At 40.4% G+C, this 22,619-nt stretch overlaps 1 protein-coding gene and 1 long non-coding RNA gene across 12 annotated transcripts in view; one reads left to right on the top strand and one right to left on the bottom strand.

Annotated features, from left to right (window-relative positions):
* The window catches only part of LOC140697383 (uncharacterized), a 187,657-nt gene that overhangs the window by 70,201 nt on the left and 94,837 nt on the right, over positions 1 to 22,619 (bottom strand). For 4 of the 9 annotated variants that reach the window (XR_012074357.1, XR_012074363.1, XR_012074362.1 and 1 more), the window contains one exon: positions 16,697 to 18,368. The exons of the other annotated variants lie outside the window; for them this stretch is intronic. This is a non-coding gene — a long non-coding RNA (uncharacterized lncRNA). Of the gene's footprint in view, positions 1 to 16,696; positions 18,369 to 22,619 lie in introns of those variants that run through there. 9 annotated transcript variants of the gene reach the window in all.
* NPSR1 (neuropeptide S receptor 1) overlaps positions 1 to 22,619 on the top strand; it is a 137,402-nt gene that overhangs the window by 36,031 nt on the left and 78,752 nt on the right. The window lies entirely within an intron of this gene.

Genomic DNA, 22,619 nt, shown 5'->3' with positions numbered 1-22,619 from the left:
AGCTTTGCTTAGGGTCTGAAGTTGGCCTTACTTCTTATGTAAGATGTTAAAATTTCCTTCATAGATCTTTCACCATGATCTCAGATCCTTCACTGAGGGAGTTGAGAATACATATGCACATATATAAAGTTTACTCAGGTAATAACTAAAGGATCCTGTCCTTTGAGATAATTTATATAAATTTGATTTGAGTCCCCTACCTTATGTTCATGTCCTCCTCAAGATTTTTTCAAATTTTTTGGACTTAACTTTTTACTCATCACTTCTGGGTTTTGCTTCCTAACTCTGCTAAACTCTTGCTCTCTTTTCACAGGCATCTCAGTTTCCCTAATCTTTTTTTTTTTTGAGGGGTTGAGGAAGTGGCCAATGTCACCGAACACAAATTTCACCCATTTCAGACTTTCCTACTTCAAATCCTTTTGGGGAGGCATCAGGAATTTATATAAAGGCAGACAAGGTTAGTGGTTCCAAGTTTTGGAAAGGGCCAGATTTGGCAACATTTTCAGTTTTCTATTTTATTCAACATCCCAAGTGGATATATGATCTTTTAACACATCTATTCTTCTATCACCTACTGTACAAAATTACTCTTTAAAATACACAAAAATGTTCACAAACTCACCTCTTTGGATGGATATTTTGCTTTGCCAGTATTTTGGTTATTCAGATTTGGGTTTGACTCTTAGCAATTCTACTTCCTAGCTCTGTGGCTTCTGGAAAGTGATTTATTTTCTCTGATTATCAGTCTCCTAATCCAAAAAATAAAGATACCTCTCAGAGTTGTGGAGAGGATTGAATGAGATAATAGTTATGAAGTACCTAAGACAGTGTAATGCACATAGTAAATGCTAGATGTTAATGCTACCACCATAGTTGTTCCATTCATTGAAATAAAATGAATGAAATGATTAATTTCGAATCCTTTGAGTCAATTGCTAAAGAGTGAGTCTTCCAAAAGGCCTGAAGTTCACTGCAGCCCTCAACTAATTTATTCTTTTATTCAAGACAATGTACTTTGCTCCTTTGTGTCTTTGACTCTCTGGTGTTGCCTTGAAGGATGACCAGATTCTTTCATATAAACATATTTTTAAATCATCAGATTCAACTGACATCATCAGTAACACACATATGCTCTTCTGATGGAGAAAAATAAGCTCTAAGTGTTATTGTTGGATAAGGAAATATTAATGCCCTTCATTAAAAAATATTTTCCTTCATGACTCACTTCCTGAGAACAGCCTCCTACTTACATACCTTTATCCTTGAGTGACTCTTCGAGGAACATTTTGATTTCCATTTGGTCTCTTACTCATTTTATTGGTGAATCAACTGGAATTAGATTCAGCTGCATATCTATAAAATCCAGATAATGGTAGCTTAGGTTTACAAGGATTTATTTTTACTGTATGTAAAGAATTCCGGAGGTAGACAGTCTAGGGCTCATATTGTGTTTCCTTATCATTGGGGACCCAACCTCCTCTATATCTCCACTCTATTAAAGGATTTTCATCCTGACGGTTGGCTCATGGTATGGATGGCTCTTGGTTCAAGATGGCTGCTAGAACTCCTGCCATTACTCCCCAATTCTAGTCAGCAGAAAAGAAGAGGGGAGGAAGGACAAGAGGGGCTCATGCCAGGTATTCATCCTCTAAACTGGCATTCTTGGAACTCCCACCCATTAATTTTTGCTTGCATTTCATTTGCCATCTCTAGTGAAGAAAGAGCTGGTGAATGTTTTTATTTGTTTGTTTATTGTTAACCCACTGGCCAGAATAAAATCAGGTTTCTTTTTCTAAGGAAGAATGAGAGAGTAGAGGTAAGTCGCAGTCTCTGGCGTAGCTGGTCTTCCATTCTTCAGCTTCCTTCGAGAATGGAGAAGTTTAGACAGTGAATCTGTTTGACCACCCACTCCCCTGCTTTGAAGATGCTTCCTCCAGATTGTCATTCTGTCTTTTTCTGACCTTTTATCTTGGCGGGCCAGCACTTTGCACGTTGTCCAAACATGCAGTGACCCATTGGATGACTGTCTCATTAAGTATTAAACTCCTATTGTTGACTATTTATATCCCCACTCCCCAATCTTTAGCTATTATCAGCAATCCTGCAATGAATAGTCTCACAATTACATCTTGTGAGAATTCTTTATTATTTATTTAAGAAAGTTTATAGAAGTGAACTTACTGCATCAAAGGAAGACACTTTTTTGACTTTCATAATTGCTCGATGTTCTTTTAGGTCACCCAGGACAAAAAGATGATGGAAAATGTCATAGGACAAATGCTCTAGAAGACACCAACACAGATCCAACATTGAGTCTTGTTTAAAAAGGACCCTGAAACCCAAAGTTTGTTTTCTATGTCTGAGAAAACAAACTTATGGTTACCTAGGGGGAAAGGGGACGAAGAGGGATAAATAAGGAGTTTGGGATTAAACATATACACACTACTATATTTAAAATAGATAAACAACAAGGACCTACTGTATAGCACAGAGAACTATATCTAATACCTTGTAATAACTTATAATGAAAAAGAATCTGAAAAAGAATATATATATAGCTAAATCACTTTGCTTTATACCTGAAACTAACACAGCATTGTAAATCAACTGTAGTTCAATTTAAAAACAAAAAAAGGACCTTGAAAACAAAAGCTTTATTGGCTTGCAATAGTTACAGAAACTATGACCAGTTCTTTGAGCACAAGGATTCCTTGTTCATCTGTTAATGTTCAGCCTGCACCTACTCAAGTATAATTTGCTTATTTTAAAAAACAGCATTTTCTTCTATCCTAGCTAGTGTATCAGAGAAGAAGTCACACCTAATTTGTCTTTTTTTCCCCACAGTAACTATAGCAGCGCTCATGTATTTATGAAAACAAAGCACACATCAATTATCAGACATTTGAATGGAAGAATTGTCTTAATTTTGCATCTGTATATTTTAACTCACTTCCTTCTTCTCCATATTTCTGACCCCTTCAAAAAAAAAATCTTACCTAATTCTTCTCTAGATCTTCCATTAGGAATTTTGACTGTAGGTTTAGTCTTGAGAATGGAAAGAACCAGAAGACCTTGAAACTGCTATTTTGGCACATTCTGCAATTTTTAGCACTTTCATTTTGACTATTTTCTGGATGACTTTTAATGCCTGTTTATATTTTATGAGCTAAAGTGCCAATTAAAATTTATTAGTCATTTATCATCTTCAAGGCTGACTTGTCTGTTTTTATTCAAATGCAATAAAGAAGGGGAGTTAATGAGAGTAACTCCCATTGAATGTTCAACCAAGGAAAGATAGAAAACATTTTTTGGCACATATTCAAATAACGTTCTTCTTCTGATAGGACCAAATCTTCTTATATTGGTGGAAATTAGCTTTGTCTCAAAGCACTTCCTGGAGAGCAATTTATTAATAAACTCAGGAATGTGCCACCCTCAAAACCTTCCTGTTAATTATCTGACAGCAGGGAAAATTGAGAGGTTCAGCAAGGGAAATAAGACCAGGAAGACTGAGGTGTTCAATGCCTTACATGAAGTTCACTATCACTTTTCAATGCTGATTTCATCCACTTTTTCCCTGGGTTTTTGAGTTGCATACTCTGTTCATTTATTTTAATTCTGTACATTCAATTATTTTTTAATTTTTTTAGCTATATTGAGATAAAATTGATGTAGAATGTGTATAAGCATAATGCACACAAAGTAATGATATATGATTATTGCAAGACTGAATTTTTTTCTGAATTCATAAACCTTATGAGATAATTCTTACTGTTTTTATTTTCCAAATATTTTAGTATTGAGTTTATTTCCTCTTTCACACAATAACCATTTAGTAGTTTTGAGCTATTTTTATTTTTAATTTCTAGATGAGTTTATTTTTCTTTAACATTTTATAATTCACATTTAATTTTATTGTTTTGCAGTCAAAGGATAGTTTTAGAAGGATTCCTGTTCTTTGGAATTTACTAAAACTATCTTTGAGGTATAACATGTAATCATTTGTTTTGAGAAGTACTTAATGTATACTAAAAAATAGGACCTAATAATTAAAGTTGTGGAAATAAAAAAAAAAAGAGCACCCAAATGAGAAAAAGCAATGGCTGTTTATTTAGAGCTTGCTATAGCAAGGAAGTCAGCCACTTATTTGTGTTGGCAGAGACTTAAATGTAGGCAGAGGAGTGGAAAAGCCTTATAATGGCAAAAAAGGGAAGACTTCAGCTGTGCCCTGATTGGAGGCTGTTGGCTTGGGAAGCTGTAGGCAGGCTACTTAGAAGCACAGCATGCTCTGTGATTGGTTAGCATTGCATGTTTGGCTTTCTCTGGTTGGTCCTACGTGGGAAGCAGAGTCAGCTATTAACTAGGGAAGCTGTCAGTCATTAATCAAGTGCTGGCTATTTGGGGCAGATCATTACAGCAGTTACTGTTTGGCTTTCTGGACTAGTTGCTGCAGATAGTAAGCTGCCTTCCTAAGCTAGCTGCTACAGGTTGTGGAGCAGAGTTCCATTTTTATACATAGTCTGGCCATTGTCCATATGTATATGGTCTCCCAGTGTATTCTTTGCACTTATCTGTCTGAATTTTCTCTTATTAATTAATAAATCAAATTTCCTCTATTTGCATATATGTACGTCATGCTTATTTGGTACGTCATGGGTGACTAAAAGTGCTGTCAAAAACTTTCATGCTTTCTCTCATTTTTTCCTAATATTTTTTATCAATATTTATTTATAAATTTTAACATTTTGTTACTTGGTTTCTAAAGGCTCATGACTAATACATCTTTTTTTTAACATTTTTTATTTATTTATAATCATTTTACAATGTTGTGTCAAATTCCAGTGTTCAGCACAATTTTTCAGTCATACATGAACATATACACACTCATTGTCACGTTTTTTTCTCTGTTAGTTACCATAACGTTTTGTGTATATTTCCCTATGCTATACAGTATAATCTTGTTTATCTATTCTACAATTTTGAAATCCCAGTCTATCCCTTCCCACCCTCTGCCCCCCTGGCAACCACAAGTCTGTATTCTCTGTCTATGATTCTATTTCTGTTCTGTATTTACGCTTTGTTTTTGTTTGTTTGTTTGTTTTTTAGATTCCACATATGAGCGATCTCATATGGTATTTTTCTTTCTGTTTCTGGCTTATTTCGCTTAGAATGACATTCTCCAGGAGCAACCATGCTGCTGCGAATGGCATTATGTTGTCGGTTTTTATGGCTGAGTAGCATTCCATTGTATAAATATACCACATCTTTATCCAGTCACCTGTTGATGGACATTTAGGCTGTTTACATGTTTTGGCTATTGTAAATAGTGCTGCTATGAACATTGGGGTGCAGGTGTCATCCTGAAGTAGGGTTCCTTCTGGATACAAGCCCAGGAGTGGGATTCCTGGGTCATACGGTAAGTCTATTCCTACTCTTTTGAGGAATCTCCACACTGTTTTCCATAGTGGCTACACCAAACTGCATTCCCACCAGCAGTGCAGCAGGGTTCCCCTTTCTCCACAGCCTCTCCAGCATTTGTCATTTCTGGACTTTTGAATGACGGCCATTCTGACTGGTGTGAGGTGATACCTCATTGTAGTTTTGATTTGCATTTCTCTGATAATTAGTGATATTGAGCATTTTTTCATGTGCCTCTTGATCATTTGTATGTCTTCCTTGGAGAACTGCTTGTTTAGGTCTTCTGCCCATTTTTGGATTGGGTTGTTTATTTTTTTCTTATTGAGTCGTATGAGCTGCTTATATATTCTGGAGATCAAGCCTTTGTTGGTTTCATTTGTAAAAATTTTCTCCCATTCCATAGGTTGTCTTCTTATTTTACTTATGGTTTCCTTTGCTGTGCAGAAGCTTGTAAGTTTCATTAGGTCCCATTTGTTTATTCTTACTTTTATTTCTACTAGGAGAAAAGTTTTGAAATGTATGTCAGATAATATTTTGCCTATGTTTTCCTCTAGGAGGTTTATTGTATCTTGTCTTATGTTTAAGTCTTTGATCCATTTTGAGTTGATTTTTGTGTATGGTGTAAGGGAGTGTTCTAGCTTCATTGTTTTACATGCTGCTGTCCAGTTTTCCCAACACCATTTGCTGAAGAGACTGTCTTTATTCCATTGTATATTCTTGCCTCCTTTGTCAAACATTAGTCGACCAAAAGTTTGTGGGTTCATTTCTGGGCTCTCTATTCTGTTCCATTGGTCTAAATGTCTGTTTTTGTACCAGTACCATGCTGTCTTGATGACTGTAGCTCTATAGTATTGTCTGAAGTCTGGGAGAGTTATTCCTCCAGCCTCTTTCTTTCTCTTCAGTAATGCTTTGGCAATTCTAGGTCTTTGATGGTTCCATATAAATTTTATTATGATTTGTTCTAGTTCTGTGAAATATGTCCTGGGTAATTTGATAGGGATTGCATTAAATCTGTAGATTGCCTTGGGCAGTGTGACCATTTTAACAATATTGATTCTTCCAATCCAAGAGCATGGGATATCTTTCCATTTTTTAAAGTCTTCTTTAATTTCCTTCATCAATGGTTTATAGTTCTCTGTGTATAATTCTTTCACCTCCTTGGTTAGATTTATTCCCAGATATTTTATTACTTTGGGTGCTATTTTAAAGGGGATTGTTTCTTTACTTTCTTTTTCTGTTGATTCATCATTAGTGTAAAGAAATGCAACTGATTTTTGAATGTTAATTTTGTAACCTGCTACCTTGTTGAATTCTTCAATCAGCTCTAGTAGTTTTTGTGAGGACCTTTTAGGATTTTCTATATATAGTAACATGTCATCGGCATATAGTGACACTTTTACCTCTTCTTTTCCAGTTTGGATCCCTTTTATTTCTCTCTCTTGTCTGATTGCTGTGGCTAGGACTTCCAGGACTATGTTGAATAGGAGTGGTGATAGTGGGCATCCTTGTCTTGTCCCAGATTTTAGTGGGAAGCTTTTGATTTTTTCACCGTTGAGTACTATGCTGGCTGTAGGTTTGTCATATATAGCTTTTATTATGTTGAGATATGTTCCCTCTATACCCACTTTGGCGAGAATTTTTATCATAAATGGGTGTTGAATTTTATAATATATCTTTAATATAGTTTTAAGTGGTTAATATTATACACATGCACACACACAATCCTTCTGGTTTCACGTATCAATTTGCTTAAATTTTACTTACGGGATATTAATATTAAATAAGTCTATTTACTTTTTATTGCATTTGTTTTCTAAGCAGTGGATTAAGCATTTTAATAAAGTCTCATTTAAAAATATATTTATTGCATTTGTCTTCTGCTTTGTGACTATACTTGCAGTAGTTATCAACAAGTATTTCTATGTTGGGATGTTTCAGTGCTCACCAGCGTTGGCTTCCCCATTCTTGGCTTCTTTATTTTGACAGAGCTTCTAGTTTTCTGGAGTACTCTGAGTAATAATTTTTCCCCTTTCAGGATGGGTTCAGTAGTCTCAAGCATCTGGCATTAATGAAAAACACTTTCTCTTGCTCTTCCAACAATGATTATATATGCAGAAATCTTGAATTCACAACTCAAATCGCCATAGGTGTTGTTCCATTGACTCCTGGCATTTCATGTTACAAAAGAGGTCTAAAGTCAGCTGGAATTTCTTCCTTTATAGCTTATCAAATTTTTTATTTTGTTTCTATACTTTTTTTTTCTTAGAGGATTCATACTTTTGCCTGGTTATATCTATTTATTGATCTGTTAGATCATTTCTGCTTTTGGTCTGCAGATTAAAGTGATTTCTTAGCTCATTTTACATACATCTGAATATTGATTATCTTCTATTTGTTCTGGTGTGATGTTCCAGAACACTAACTACCCACACATAACTCTGGTCCTTCTCTCCCATCATTTAGATATCTTGGTCTTATTCTTCTACATTTGGAAAAAATATTAAAACTTTTTCTAATCATTGATTTAATTTTGATTAGCAGCGTTAACTCTGCTTTTTAATGTTCCTAAAGCATATTAAAAGTTGCTTTCCCTATGAGCAGTTTCAAAACATTCATTCTTTATATTATCTAGTGCCTTTCTATTGCCGTCAGCTTCTCAGTATTTTTCTTTTCACAACTTATCTAATGTCTTATTATCTCATTGTTCAACTTTTATGCCATAATGTCAGTTTTTCTAAAATGTAACAAGAACGCAAAACACACTGCTTAATATTTAAGGTACGTTTCCTGAACTAAAGGGATTTTTTGAATGTACATTTTTTTTCCTGGCTTTTGTGTGCTCTTTTCTGCTTCATGTTATAAAAGCTCTCTACGCTATGACTCACTCAACCTACCAAAAGTTGCTTAGTCGGCTAATGTGTGAATAAATGTGCATGCCTTTATCTAGATTATTCCTACAGTGGCTGCACAACACCATCATTGTTTCCTGCTCTGAGAAGAGATGGTCTATGTTTGTAAAGAAAATCAGTTTCTCTTGAGCAGGAAAAGAAAGTATTGTCCTATCACTATAGGAATAATTTAACTAAAAGGAATGAACTCTTATCCTAGGAAAGCTTTTTTCTCCTTTAGAGAAATTGGATTTTTTGTTGTTGTTCCCTCTCTTTGCTCCACCAGTAGCACACGTGTGACCCGTGAAGTGCACTTAACCTCACTAAGACGTTGTTTTCTCATCTCTGAAATGAAGGGGTTCTCTGGATGATCTTAAGAGACCAGAAGGGATCTGGTTCTAACAGTCCTGTGCTTCTAATTAGAAATTTCCAGTTGTAGAAATTGAGGGGAATTTTTACATCTTCGGATGTCTGCTAACTAAACAACTTTTGTTATAATGAGAACAGGTCACCTTTATGAATTAGCTCTGTTGCTTAATAATGGTGGTTTCTGGCTCCTGGTCCACATAGAAGGAATGTGGCCAATAGAATGTAATAATAATAGTAACAGTATAAGGTTGACTCACTCCTCTGTTGTTTTCTGCATCACTGCACTTCCCAGATCAACACACTACAATTCCTTTTGTGGCTTATTCCTTCCTTCCTTCCTTCGTCACTCAACAAATCTTATTAAGCACTCACTATGGTGAGGTTTGGGTCTAGGTACTAAGGTCAGTGGTTATAAGTTATATTTGAAACAATAAAGCAACAAAGGGAACAATCTGCTTTGGTCATGCAAAGTTCATTGGCAGAATAAGCCTTGGGCTTGATTTGATTTAGCAATTCAGGAACGCCAGCCAGGATCCTGTCTCTGACGTAGTAGACAGCATCACTCTCAGCCTTGCTCCTTGTCCTGGTTATAGGATGCTGTATTCATTTACCAGGGTTGCAATAACAATTACCCATTGCAGCCTGGGTGGCTTAAACAGCAGAAATTTATTTTCTCCCGTTCTGGAGGCTAGAAGTCCAAGATGAAGATGATGGCAAGTTTGGTTTCTTCTTCTGAGGCCTCTCTTTTTGGTTCGGTGAAGGGGAAGTCTTCTTCCTGTCCAGCTCTGCCATCTTCATAGGACATGAGAGCTCCCCCTTCTGGCCTCCCAACTCCATTTTAATTGAGGTTTCTATTTATCAGTTTTTAGGCTTCATTTGATCTTTCCTCAGTGTGTGTGAATGTCTGTGTCCTAATCTCCTGTTCTTTTAAGAACACTAGCCAGATGGATTAGGTCTCATGCACATGACCTCATCTTATCTTAATTACTTTTTTAAAGGCCCTATTTCCAAATACTCTCACATTCTGAAGTTCTGGGAGTTAGGACTTCACCAAATACATTTGGGATGGGAGGCACAATCCCACTCATACTAATGACTCCCGGGGAACTCCTGTCCACGTGCGTGCAGACTGTGACTTCTTGAAGCTTTCTGAGAACTGCAGGAAGGCACCCCTCCCAGTAGTGCTTAGCAAACCTCTACCTGCCCTTCACTGACCTAACTTGAGCTAGATGCTCATATTTGAACTAATCAGTGTGAACAAGACATACAGTTACATGGATGAGCCCAGACTGAAGTCAAACGTCCCACTCCTAGGGATTCAGCTTTTCCCGAAGCACACAGTCTGAGGGGCTAGGATAGGTATTTGAACTAAGAGCCAGTGCTTACCTAAAGAAGTAGATGTGGGAGAGGTAATCTTATTACAAATGGTAGGGGGGAAAAGACAGAGTCCTAATCCTCAGGAGCTTCTATTTAGGGGAGGGGGAAAGGTTTTTCTCAGGGCTTCAAGACTGGAGCTGCTGGACAGTTAATGCCTGGATTCCACAGCAGGGCAGAATATACCACTGCCCAAGAGCTGGGAGCCTTCTGAATATCTTTGAAGAGTAAAAATATTAAAACACCACCTGAGAAAAGTAATATTTATGAAGTTATAAAGTCAGCCTATTCCATTCAACTCAGGGGAACTTACACAGATCAGCTAAACTGCTGTTGTGTTTGTCTCCCTGATACTCATAGAGGAGGGTGAGTTTCCAAATGGATATTGACAAACATCATCTCTTTCAACTTTATACCAGCCTTGTGAGATAAATATTCCCATTTTCCAAATGAGGATAGTGAGGCTCAGAGAGTGTAAGTGGCCTGGCATAATCCTTGAGTGTCTTTCGTCCTCCACCACCACCCCTCCATAGTGTGAGGGAAGCAAGAATAAGGAACGTGGAGTTGCAGGGGTGTCATTTTCCCCAAGAGGCTTGAGAGCCACCAAGCATCTGTTCAAGGGGTCACCCCTGGAGGATTTCCCAGCGTAGAGTGACTCAGTATACAGACAGACACCACTACAACTCTGTCCTGTGCAACCCTGTTCTTGGCTCAGCAATGATCAGCTCCATCCTGGATGATCTCTGCCAAAATGTGTAACATTAAAAATTGTTTCCTGTCTCTAATTTTAATAATTAAGGAAGTTTTACAACTTTAGTGACTTTCAGTTCAGTTTTCTTTGGCTTACTGCTTCTTGGGCAATAACAGTGTGATCACTGTTTTACAGACAAAGCTTGGACGTGATCTATGACCAACTTCTTCCTCCATTATAGTATCATTGCATGCCTCTAAATGCCTTAGGTTTTTATACAATTGGGTCACTGTCTCAAAATTCAAGAAATCAACACTTGTGTTTAATGTATGTCCTGATAGCAGACTTTTTCGGCCAATCCACTTCACAATGCTCTGACTCATGCTGCCAACTGTTCACCTGATATGTCTAAAAATGCCCTTCTTCAAGCACAGCTTTCTGCACCTCAGTTGATGCCTGCACATCTTTGCAGTTGCTTAGAATAAATATGAAGTAAGCCTAGATTCCTCTTTCTCTCACACCACACATCCAATTCATCAGAAAGTCATCTGATTTCAAAATACATAAATGCCTGAAATTCAGCCTCTTCTTGCCGTCTCTATTGCTTCCACTCTGTTCTGAGCTTTCTTCATCTCCTCCTTGGTTCCTGCAACATCCTCCTACTAGGTCTTCCTGCTTCTACAATTGCCTCCCTGTAGTCTGCACCAAGGATGGCGAACTATAGTCCATAAGTCAAACTCTGCCAACCACCTATTTTTGTAAATAAAGTTTTATTGCAACACAGACAGGGCCATTTGTTTACATATTGTCTATGGCTACTTGTGTACTAAAATAGCATAAAAATGAACAGATGAGACACAGATTGTATGGCCCACAAAGTCTAAAATATTTACTATCTGATCCTTTAAAGAGAAAGTTTTCTGGCCTCTGGAATACTCTCAACTTCGCAAACTAAAAGGTCCTTTTTGAAATAAAAATCAGATCACGAGATACCTCTGCTCACACCTCTCCTAGACTCCCCATTTTACCAGGAGTAAAATTCAAGAAGTTTTATGAAGGCCTTTAAGGTTTTATGATCTTGCTTTTCCATTACCTCTCTGACTTCTTCTCCAACTGCTATCTCCCTCATTCACTCTCCTCCAGCCCAAAGGACCCCCTGCTGTTCTTCCAACATGCCAGGCACAATCCTACCTCAGGGCCTTTGCACACGCTGTACCTTTTGCTTAGAGAGCTCTTTCCCCAGATGTCTGCGTGGCCCACTGTCTCATGTTCTTCAAATCTTTGCTCAAATATCAGTTTCGTATGGGAGCTTTCCCTGACTAACCTAATTAATACAGCCTACCAGACCAAGACCCTAGAAGTCCTGAGACTTCCTGCACTCTGTTCTATTTTTCCTTTCTTTTTTCATAGTAATTATTACATTCTACTATACAATAATTTATTTATGTATTGGGTTTATTGTTTGCCTAACTCCCTAAAATATAGGGCAGGGATCTTTATTCTACAAGAATCTAGAAAAGGACCTGGACACAGAGTAATCATTCAATAAATATTTGTTGAGGAAATGAATTAACAAATGAAAAATGAATATAATATATTTACAGGTCTTAACACTCTGCTAAGCACATTGGGGAAATACACACATACACACACACCCCCCAATATGTAACATGTTCCTTTACCTCAAGAATTTATCATCACATACACAGTTGAAGGAATTCAGGAAAAGTATAATGGAATGTAATTAGCACTAAAATGACTAGTATAGCCAAACATCAAGAGTAGATTAGAGCAAAAGAGAACAAAGTAGGACAGAGGTGTTTAGGAAGGCTTCGTGGAACACCACGAACAGCTCCCAGAAAAGTGGAGAGAATTAATCAGACTGAATTAACCAGTTGGTGGCAGGAGGAACTCACAGCATTTCATATCAAGGGCACAGCATCAACAAAGCCAGGGAGATGGGGAAAAATAGTCCTCACCACACCTGCCGCCCAGCAAATTCTCAGTCAGCCCTAGCTCAACAATCCAGTGTTGAAGTTTTGATCTCCCTCATCTGATTGATCATCAATCAATCAGTTAATCAACGGGCCATTGAGAAGCTTGGTCTAATCCTCCTGGACAGTCAGTGAAGAGAAGGCAAGCTATGGAAGGAAACATGGAGCCTTCTGGAAGACACCTGGTCAGACAGTGCTGGAAAAGTACAGGTGAGGGGCAGTGGTTAGTCGAGCCTCTTTGTATGTGGATGTAGGAAATCCTGGTGAGCATTCCGGAAGCCCCAACCCCAGGACGTGAAAGAGAAGAAAAGAAGGTTCCCTTTTAATAGTTAAATTTACTAAACCAATCCATGAGGGGAAAAGGCAGAGTCTTCTAGATCCACCGAAATAGTTACTTTACTGTAACTTAATCAGTGATATGCAATCCTCTAAATAGGTAATATGATAATGTAATATGCAATAATATGTGTATGTATGTATTATATGTATATACATATAATAGACATATCTATTTAATATATAGATTATATATAGGTATATATTTATTCTATGTATATCCAAACATTAGATATACACATTATATAATATCTATCTTTGTGTAACTGTGTATTTAATATATACAGAAATTATATAATAAATAATGTACAGAATACAGTTTATAATATATACATTATATCATATATAGAGAGGTACATATTTATCTGTATGTCTGCATATCACATATCATATCATGTGTATCTGTAGAGATCTATAAATTCAAAGAGGCTGACAATTTGAAATTTTTTAATAAAAAGAGAGAAATTATGGAATTAGTTGTCTACTACTGGCCAAGAGAGATGTCCTAAGTCAGGGCACTAGTGTGGTGTTCTGTCCTTTGAATCAAGGACATGTCATCAGGCCTCACCATGATTATGTATCCATTTGATCGATCAAAGCTCACTGAGCATCTACTATGTACCAAGCTGATGCTAAGTGTCAGGGATTGGGATCAAGTGGTGAGCAAAGCAGGCAGTGTGCCTGGCCCAGTGGAAAAGAAGTGGGTGCAGATTTTAAACACATGCTGGTCGAGAGGGTTTGAGGGTGTCTCTAAGACCAGCCACCGGTTCTTGTTCTGATTGTGTGATCATGACACCACCCTCTGATGACTACTTAAGCCTCTCAGACAGACTGTTATCAGAAAACTGTGAGTTTTTTGGAGAAGTGGCTGCGGATTAGAAGCCTAATTTCTGGACCAGCTGTGCCAAGGACAAAACCGCAGACCCCGGCAAGTTCACCACCAGAAAGGCACTCTGTAAGCCTCCTGGAGACCAGCACACAGAGGTACCCTTCTGTTGGCTACCCACCCTGCTTCAAAAGACATTTTTTTCTTGAGCTTTTTTTCTTTCTCCCATTTACATCACCTCTTTCTCTTTATCCCCCTCCAAGTCTTCCCCTAAATAAGCCTGCCTTGATGTACCTTGAGTTCATTTTGCCAGCTTCTCTGTTGTTAATTGATGTTTTCACTGCCTCTCTCTAGATTTTGCTTTGTATCACAGCCTGCATTCCCCAGAACTGTTTTTTTCCATTTACTTCCAGGTCACATTTGGCCACTGAGGGGTACAGACATGAGATCTGGAAGACAGATGAGGAGAAATCAGTTTCCCCAGTGGCAGGTCTGACAGAGCATAAGCAGGTGGCAAACACGGGATTAGCATTAGCACCTTCTAAGCAAGTTCTTGGAAATTACCTGCTTTCCTGGTGCTTTCAAAGATTCTAGAAGTTTGCAGACTCCTGGTAAGCTCCTGCAAACCGCCTGCTTTGATGCTGCAGGCAACTAAGTTCATCTGCAGTAGCTTTGTCGCCGTTCAGGTGATTTTTGATTTTATGAATTCAAGTTAAAGCTTCCCTGAGCCTTCCAAAGTCTTATCTAAAAGCTTTCTTACTTGGAAAACCTAAAGAGGCTACTTCCTGGCCAAACCTGAAAAGTTCAGGAGGTTTGTGTAAGGACTGTTCTTAGTTATTTTTGACACTCTCCTCAAGATCCTTAGCCTAAATATACAATGGCCTCCCTTCAATGAGAGGAGTGAAAGCAAAGGAAGAGAGGAAATCAATCCACTGTGAATTACCTATTCCTAGATTCCACTATTAGTAACTCAAGTGCCCTTTATACTTCCTATGTTGAAGTCTCAAAGACTATAAATAATCAGAAGCTTGAAAATAAGTCCTTCAGCCAAGAAGAGAAAGATCTTTTTATCTGGCCTGGTATTGGATAACTGAGATGCTCTCCTTGGCCTGCCGCGTGGTTCAGTGGGGGAAATACTAATTTGGGGTCTACTGTGCACAAGACTCTCTGGTAGGCCCAGCAGGGAACAGTGAAGTTAGTAGGAAATTGTCTTTCACTGGGGGGCTTCCGTATAGCAAGAAGAAATCAAAGTTGTTCATCTAAATGACACAAGGCCAGGGAGAATGTCATTAAAAAAAAAATCCTTAAAAGCAAGAGCTAAGAGGATTTCAAAGAAGGTGAAACTATATTCTCATAAAAGAAATCAGAAAGGCCTTTCTGGAAGAGATGGATCTTCAGTGATGGGCAGTTTCCCCAAAGGGATAGGCTGGGAGCTGTTCTGGCCCAGAAAACAGGATGTCAAGAGGTATGCGCTGTTCTCGGAAGACGGCAAACAGGCTTGCTTGACTAGAAAATAGGGGCTCCACGAAGGCGTGAGTGGGTTTATAAATTTATGCACTAGAGGCACCTCATAGCTTCCAAGGCTAGTGGTTCTTATCATTGTGCAAATAATCAACTACAAAAGCGTTACAAAAAAAAAATTATGTTCAGGCCCATACCAAACATCGGATTTAATTGGTCTTGGGCCAAATCAAGGCGTTAGTAGTTTTTCAAAGTCCCCAGGTGATTTCAATATGTACCCAAGGTTGAGAAACACTAAGAAGATGCCCATGAAATGCCCAGCACAGATCCTGCCCACGAAATGTTAGCATTTAGTCTCGGCTCTCTTTGTCGGGAAATCTAAGACTTGAGCCCAGGCTTCTTGGAAAGGCATCCCTTCCATTGCCCCCAGCAGCCTGGAAGTGGTGGATGAGACCATACTGCACACTTCCTGGCACCGGCCGAACATTCCAGTCAATGAGGACTTTGCAAAAGCACTGATACCTGGTCGTAGCCTGACCAGTGAAATCAGCATCTCTGACGTGGGACCCAGGCATCAGCAGTTTCCCCATAATTATTCCACAAACATCCACCACACACTCTGCTTTCTATTTCCCCACTGTAATTGACTTGTAGTTCTTTACGCCATTTCAGTTTTCACAATATGCCTAGTATTACAGCAGCTTGTTATATATTATCTCTTCCACTGCACTGTGAACCACCGGAGATCAATGTTTTGTTTCATATTGTTTTTATACATTTTCTTCCCCCTTGCACTCAGAGCCCACCTGAGTTCTAACCTATAGTATATATTTAAATGATATTAATTTGTTGTCTAAAGCCACAGATACCCATCTGAAACTCTTCAACTTCTCCAGTCTACTTTTTCACTTGCATTCCTTGTCGTATTTTCTTCTGTTGTTGTTTTATTATGTCCTTATTTCACACTGTAGCCAAAGTGATCTTTTCAAAATTCAGCTCCATTATTGAAGTTGGTTGGTGGGTATAATATGGACAATGATATGGTTAGCATGCGTGTTACTTACAATGTTTGGTCTATTTTTTGTGTAGGTGAGAAGGCACCCACAACTTATAAAGATCCAGAGTGATTAAAAAATGTACCCAAGGTTAAGAATCACTGTTCTAGGGGTAGGCTGAGGTCAGACTGAAGAAGCCTGGGACCAACTCTAGGAGTTGGGAGTGTAATAAATTAGGGAACTGAGTCATCACTGAAGTCTTTGAGCAGAGGTGCAACTGAACTGGAGATGTGTTTAAGTGTGCAAGCCAAAACACAGCATGGGGATATAAGAAGGAGACTTAATTACTTCTGAGAGAGTCCTTTATTCATTTCTCAAAGGATGTATATAATCATCTCAGTTCTGTTTCCAGTTTCCTTCCTTCTATAATTATTTTTTTCTCCATTCACTTGCCCTGATAGCATTTTACTCATTTGAGCATCTGTCAAAAGGCCACATTTCAGTATATTAATTCTCTAGCCGAATGTTACAGCTTGACTTCCCATCTGCTAGTTTTATTAAAATATAAATGGAAAAAAACCCTCTACATTATCTAGGAGACCCATGTGAGCAGCCTGGCCCCATTAGGTGTTGTCTGCAGTAGAGATGGATTACAAGCGGGCGTGATCTTAAGGACACAGCTCTTTGGTGGTTGTTAAAAGAGACCAGACTGGGCAGGGAGGGTGCCTTGCTGATCAGTAACTACCATCGCTGGTCCCCACAGCAAATAGAATTTCAATTGTCAGAACCATCCTAGTGGAACAATAGAATACAACTGTGAATTTAATAATCTAGAAGCCAAGGACATGGTTTCATTTTTCTGAATGAATTTGCATCTCTTGAAGGAGTTAGCATATTGATAGTTTTGCTGGCACTGTCTTGTGATGTGGGGACCAATGCCCAAAAACATTCCAGAGAGAAGATAAGGAAATGAGGTTAAAATATCAGCTGGAGCAGCCTCTGAATTCCTCCTTTGTAGCCCACCTTCACCTCTACCCCAAATTAAAACTTCTAGAAGAAAAAAAACATGTATTTTTAAAAATTAATAATTTATCTCAAAGGCAGAAGGTGAAATCTTCAGGGGCCAGAAATAAAGAGCAAATCCTTAGATGGGAAGGCTGGGGGAGCGGGAGCCCTGCAGAACACAGTGGGAGTCGAGATGTGACGTTTAGCTTCTATTTCCCACTTCTCTGAGGGGAGGTCAGGGCTCCAGGACAAGGGCAGGGAACTGGGCTCCCTGAATGAAGCCTGGATCTGGGGAGACTGCAGTGTCCAGGACTAGGAAATGTAAACTCTCCCCGCTGGCTGGGGAACCAACCATCTGTCCAGGCCTTGCCCCAGCTCCCTCCGGATATGAGAACCTCAAGAAATAGGATCTCATGCCTACTGTGTACCAGACACCAGGTGCCATGTCCACTGGACACCCTAGGGGACATCATTCATATAAACAAAGGTCCCCTATTCTGGTCACTGACTGCTATGTGACAAACTATCCTAAATGATAGTGGCTTAAAACCTTAGCTTATTGCCCCTTATGCTTCTGAGGGTCAGGAAATCCAGCAGGACACAGCAAGGTCCATGAGGTGGACTCCCGGATGTCTGGGACTCGGCTGGGAATAGCTTAATTGGCATGGCTGGCATGGTGACACTGGCAGCTTAGCAAGGACTTTCAGGCAGCTTCCTCAGGTCATCTTCACATGGGTGTCTCCCGAGCTTGGAGGGTGGCAGCTGGGTTCCAAGAGCACCAGGTAGAAGCTAAAAGGACTCCTGTGGCCCAGGCTTAGAAGTCACAATGTGCTGCTCTGCCACATTTCATTGGTCAGGCATGAGTCACAGCCAGGATTCAAGACGAAGTGGCCACCAAAGGGTGTGAATAGCACAAAACATGGTTCATGGGGGGAGTGGATTTTCAGACACTAGTGACTGCACTACTGGAATCAGGCAATGTGTCCATACTTGGCTGTGGTTGTGGAAATCCTGTTGTAAAAGCCAAACAGAAACATGGATTCAGAACACGACAACCTTCAGAAGTGATCGGAAAACTATTCCCATAGAAGGGCTTCTGCACAGTAAGCACTCGCAGGGCTTCCTCAGAATTCCCAAAGGTGGCAGATCCCCTGCAAGATGAACTCGGAGAGAAGGCAGACGTCACTTAGCAGAGCTGGAATGTGAGCTCCATGGCTGACTAAGTGGGGGTCCACAGAGTCATTCCCCATCTAAGACCCAGTCCGTTGTTCCTGACTAGCCTCAGGAGTGAAGCAGAGCTGGGGCCGGGGCTAGATGGGTAGGTGGGCTACCCCGTGACTTTGGCTATGTATCAGGGAGCGCCGCAGAGACCGCGAGCCAGATGGATGAAGATGCACTGTTTCTTCAAAGGACATATGACTACATGCACGTTCATAAGAAATTGTTCTAGGGTCACAAACCTCCCATCTCAACCGAGCAGCAGTGATCTCTGAACAGAAGCCCCAGGCTAGCACAATTCACCGTGGAGACAAGTGCTCGGGTTAACACCAATGACAAGTCCAACTGTGCTGCCTCGGTCTGGAGGAAGACTGAGGGCAGCTGATTTGAGAAAGAGGGTGAGGAGAGCCTGGCTGTCAGGACAGGCATTCTGGGTTGTGGCAGGTTTCTCTCTGCCTGGCTGATGCTTCAGAATAGAGCAGAGATATCTGACGGTTTCCTAATTCGGGCTGCTTGAAAGGCAGCAAAGAAAGAACACTTAATTTAGAAAAAATCAAGAAGCTCAAGTAGGTAAAGGCAATGCTGTCCCAAGCCAGTACTGCTCTTGGAATTAGTACCCAGGAATGTGACTCCAGAAAATTCTTCTCCCAAAGAAATCCCCTTTTTGACAGCCAATCAGGCACAAGTGGATTATAAAGTAGCTCACGCAATGAAGCATTTAAGAAAGTCAGAAAACCATCATTTCTTTGGAGGCTCTACCAAGGAATTGTCAGTCAGCCTTACAGAATATTCTGTGTGGTCTTATCTTAAATGTGTGGCAGAAATAATCCTTACCTTCTGGATGGGGTCATGTAATTTGTTCAAGCCAATGAATTGTGAGCAGAAGTGACTGTGCCACTTCCAGGCTGAAGCCATGAAAAAGTCCCTTTAAATCACCCTGCCTGCCTCTCTGTTGTCAGTAACGAGTGTGGAGGCTGTGCTGATGCATCGGGGTCCTGACAGCAAAGCAGCCTTGACGGCGCTGCATTTGGAGACTGTCTGCAGCATAAGCATCATCTACTCTTACTCTAGAGACTTGGCGGGCTCATCTTTGTAGCCCCAGGGGTGCCCTGATGCTGGACATGCCACATGGGAAGGCCACTCCTGGGGGCAACACCAGGTGGGAAAGTTCGAGTGAGGTTAGTGGAGGCAGTCCTAGCATATACCTCCAAGAGGAGAAAGTTGAGTCAGAATGAGGAAGCTGGTTAAACTTGAAGAAGGCAGCACAGACAACCAGGAGAGCGGTGATGATGTGGGTGGCATCCTGAGTGGAGGCACCAGGACTGGGCACCAATCATGCCTGGGGCTGAGCTGTTCAGATCTCAGTTTACAGATGGGTCATACACACCTCAGGGCCCACTCAGCTGAGAACAGACCTGAGAGGTAGATTGTACTCTAAATTCTGTCGGTAGAGAGTCTTCTTACTTGAATCAGGAGACAATTATAACAACGGCATTTTCGTCCCTCCACCCTGGGAGGAAACAAGCAGATGTATGACATTTACCAACATATAAAATGATGGCAAACCTCACACCCCTCTAGGCACTTTACCTGGTGCCTTGGAAGAGCCTAGCATCATCAGGAAGACACTGTCTTCCTACGTTAACCCATATCTGAGAAGAGCAGGAGAGTGTACATATTGGCAGCAGGTTCTGATTCAAATCCTGGCTCTCCCATTCTCTACCGGGAGAGCTCTCAGGGTGACTACTTGACTTCTTCCTGCTCCAATTTCCTCACCTGTCAAATGAGTAGTTCCTTTTTTGTGAGGTCAGTACAAGAATTTTATTGAATCAGGAAGAAAAGTGCTAAGCACTGTGTCTGATACATGAGCCCCAATAAATGTTAGCTATCATGATTTAATCAGAACTCTTTATAAAGTACTGGACAGGCATCCTACCTGCCCCCACTTCCTCCCTCTTCCCATCTAAATGCCTGAGCCAGATCACTTCTCCCCTCTCCACACCTGCCACAGTTCCTGGGAACACAGATCTGCATGGTGGGGTCTCGCTCTGGGATGGGAGCAACGCAGCGTAAGGGTCCTAATTCCTTCCTCTGTCTCTCGATACCAAGTCTCTGACTTGCCACTGTTCTTGTCTGCTTCACACGGGGACTGGGGTGTTCAGGACCAGATTACACGGAGCCCTGTGGCTGCTGTTCTGGGAACGGAGGCTTCTATTGTAGGGAAAGAGGCCAGACAATTCCCCTCCTTGGTGTGCTTTACTGGATACCAGAAAATCCCTACTACCAATAACATTTTTATCACCTGTCACTTCCTGGTGTCTGAAATTCTGTAAGGCAGGGCACATTCATTCTAACAAAACAAAAACATTCTAGGGAGAAGATATATAGCAACACTTATCGTTCACACACACCTCAGTATAAATTAATTTCTCAAATTTCTTTTCTGAAAGCAAGTTAGAAAAGGGGGAGATATAAAAGAGGATGAAAAGCCTGAGGATTTGAGAAGGAGCTGAGAAGGGAAAGGATCCAAATGAGAGCCCTGGGAATCCCAGAGACAGTCTCTACTACTTGGTGCAGGGCTGCTCTGAATGGGCCATGCCCCCAAATGAGAATGTACCCCCAGGAGCCCCGTAGGGTTCTCAGGGTCTCACCCTAGGAAGAGACTACTTTCAAATCCTGGGATGGCAGCATGTATATGGTAATCTGAGGAGCTATTCATCAGCGAACAAGAAGCAATCAGTGTGCACATCCAGCAGGTGTGAGCTCTGGAACCAAAGGCATTTTTATTAGGACGTGTCCTGCAAGGGGAGCCTTGAGTGGCCTCAAACATGTCAGATGGCTGTCCACCCCTCTCACCCCCCAACTCAGTTAAAGGGCTTAGTACCCCGGGGCCTCTCAATGTGTCCCTGTCGCCCTCTGGGGGAGTGTAAGCACAGGGATAAACACAATGATGATCAAATCCGGCTGGGAATTATTCTGGTACCATATTTTAAAGCAGGAGTTTTAACTTTTGTTTATGTGGGTTCACTTATCCCTAGTTATCATCTTAGAAATTTAGTCGAGAAATTTAAAAAATATTTTTGTCAATTTATTTAAAATAACAATAATAAAATGTTAACATAAATAACATACATTATGAAAAGTAATTGTTTTTTCCAAAACAAAATAAAAAAGATGATTGCATTGTTTCTTCATTGGTTAGCTGTGAAATTACATGTGTGGCTTGGTAGGAAATACATGTATTTGATGTGTGTCCCATCCCTCGTGAAATCCCTGGAATTTCCTGAGTGATGGGGTGATACAAGCACCTGTTATTCATAACAAGCTCCTTTCTACTATACCTGTGTTTGTACTAGTGAGGTGACTCCTGGAGGGCCCCTAGGTAGCTTCAGGATGGGAGTTGGTTTCCAGAGGAAACAACCCTGCAATTAAGGGTTGGGACTTTCAGCTCTACCCTCTGCCTTCTGGAGGGGCTGGAGATTCAGTTCAATCGCCAATGACCAATGATTTAATTAACCGTGCCTATACAAAGAAACCTCCATAAGACACCCCTAAACAACAGGGTTTGGGAAGCCTCCTGGTTGGTGAACACATCAAAGTGGTGGACGGCGGTGCTCCTGATGAGAGTATGGAAGCCACGTGGGTGCCCCACATGCCCCACTGTGCATCTCTTCCATTCCTTGACTTGTAGCCTCTGTAATAAACTGGTGAACATAAGTCAAAGGTTTTCCTGAGTTTTCTGAGTTGTTCTAACTAATTATCAAACAGGGGCAGGGCAGGTTGTGGGAACTCCCCAATCCGTAGGCAGCCAGGCAGAAGTGTGGGTCACCTGGGCACCCACATGTGGCTGACGTCTGAAGTGAGCAGTCTTGTGGGACTGAGCCCCTAACCTGCAGTGTCTACACCAACTCTGAGAGTCAGTGTCAGAACTGAGTTGGACTGTTGGATACCCAGCTGGCATCAGAGAATCAGACGCATTATTATATAGCCTCTGGAAAACTCCACACGAGAGAGTGAGAGTGGAAATAGCAAATAAAATCCTAG

This window comes from Vicugna pacos, chromosome 7, assembly GCF_048564905.1.
Source record: "Vicugna pacos chromosome 7, VicPac4, whole genome shotgun sequence".
Lineage (NCBI taxonomy): Eukaryota > Metazoa > Chordata > Mammalia > Artiodactyla > Camelidae > Vicugna > Vicugna pacos.
The sequence above is the reverse complement of the archived record's forward strand: the minus strand, read 5'-3'. Positions and strand labels throughout refer to the sequence as shown.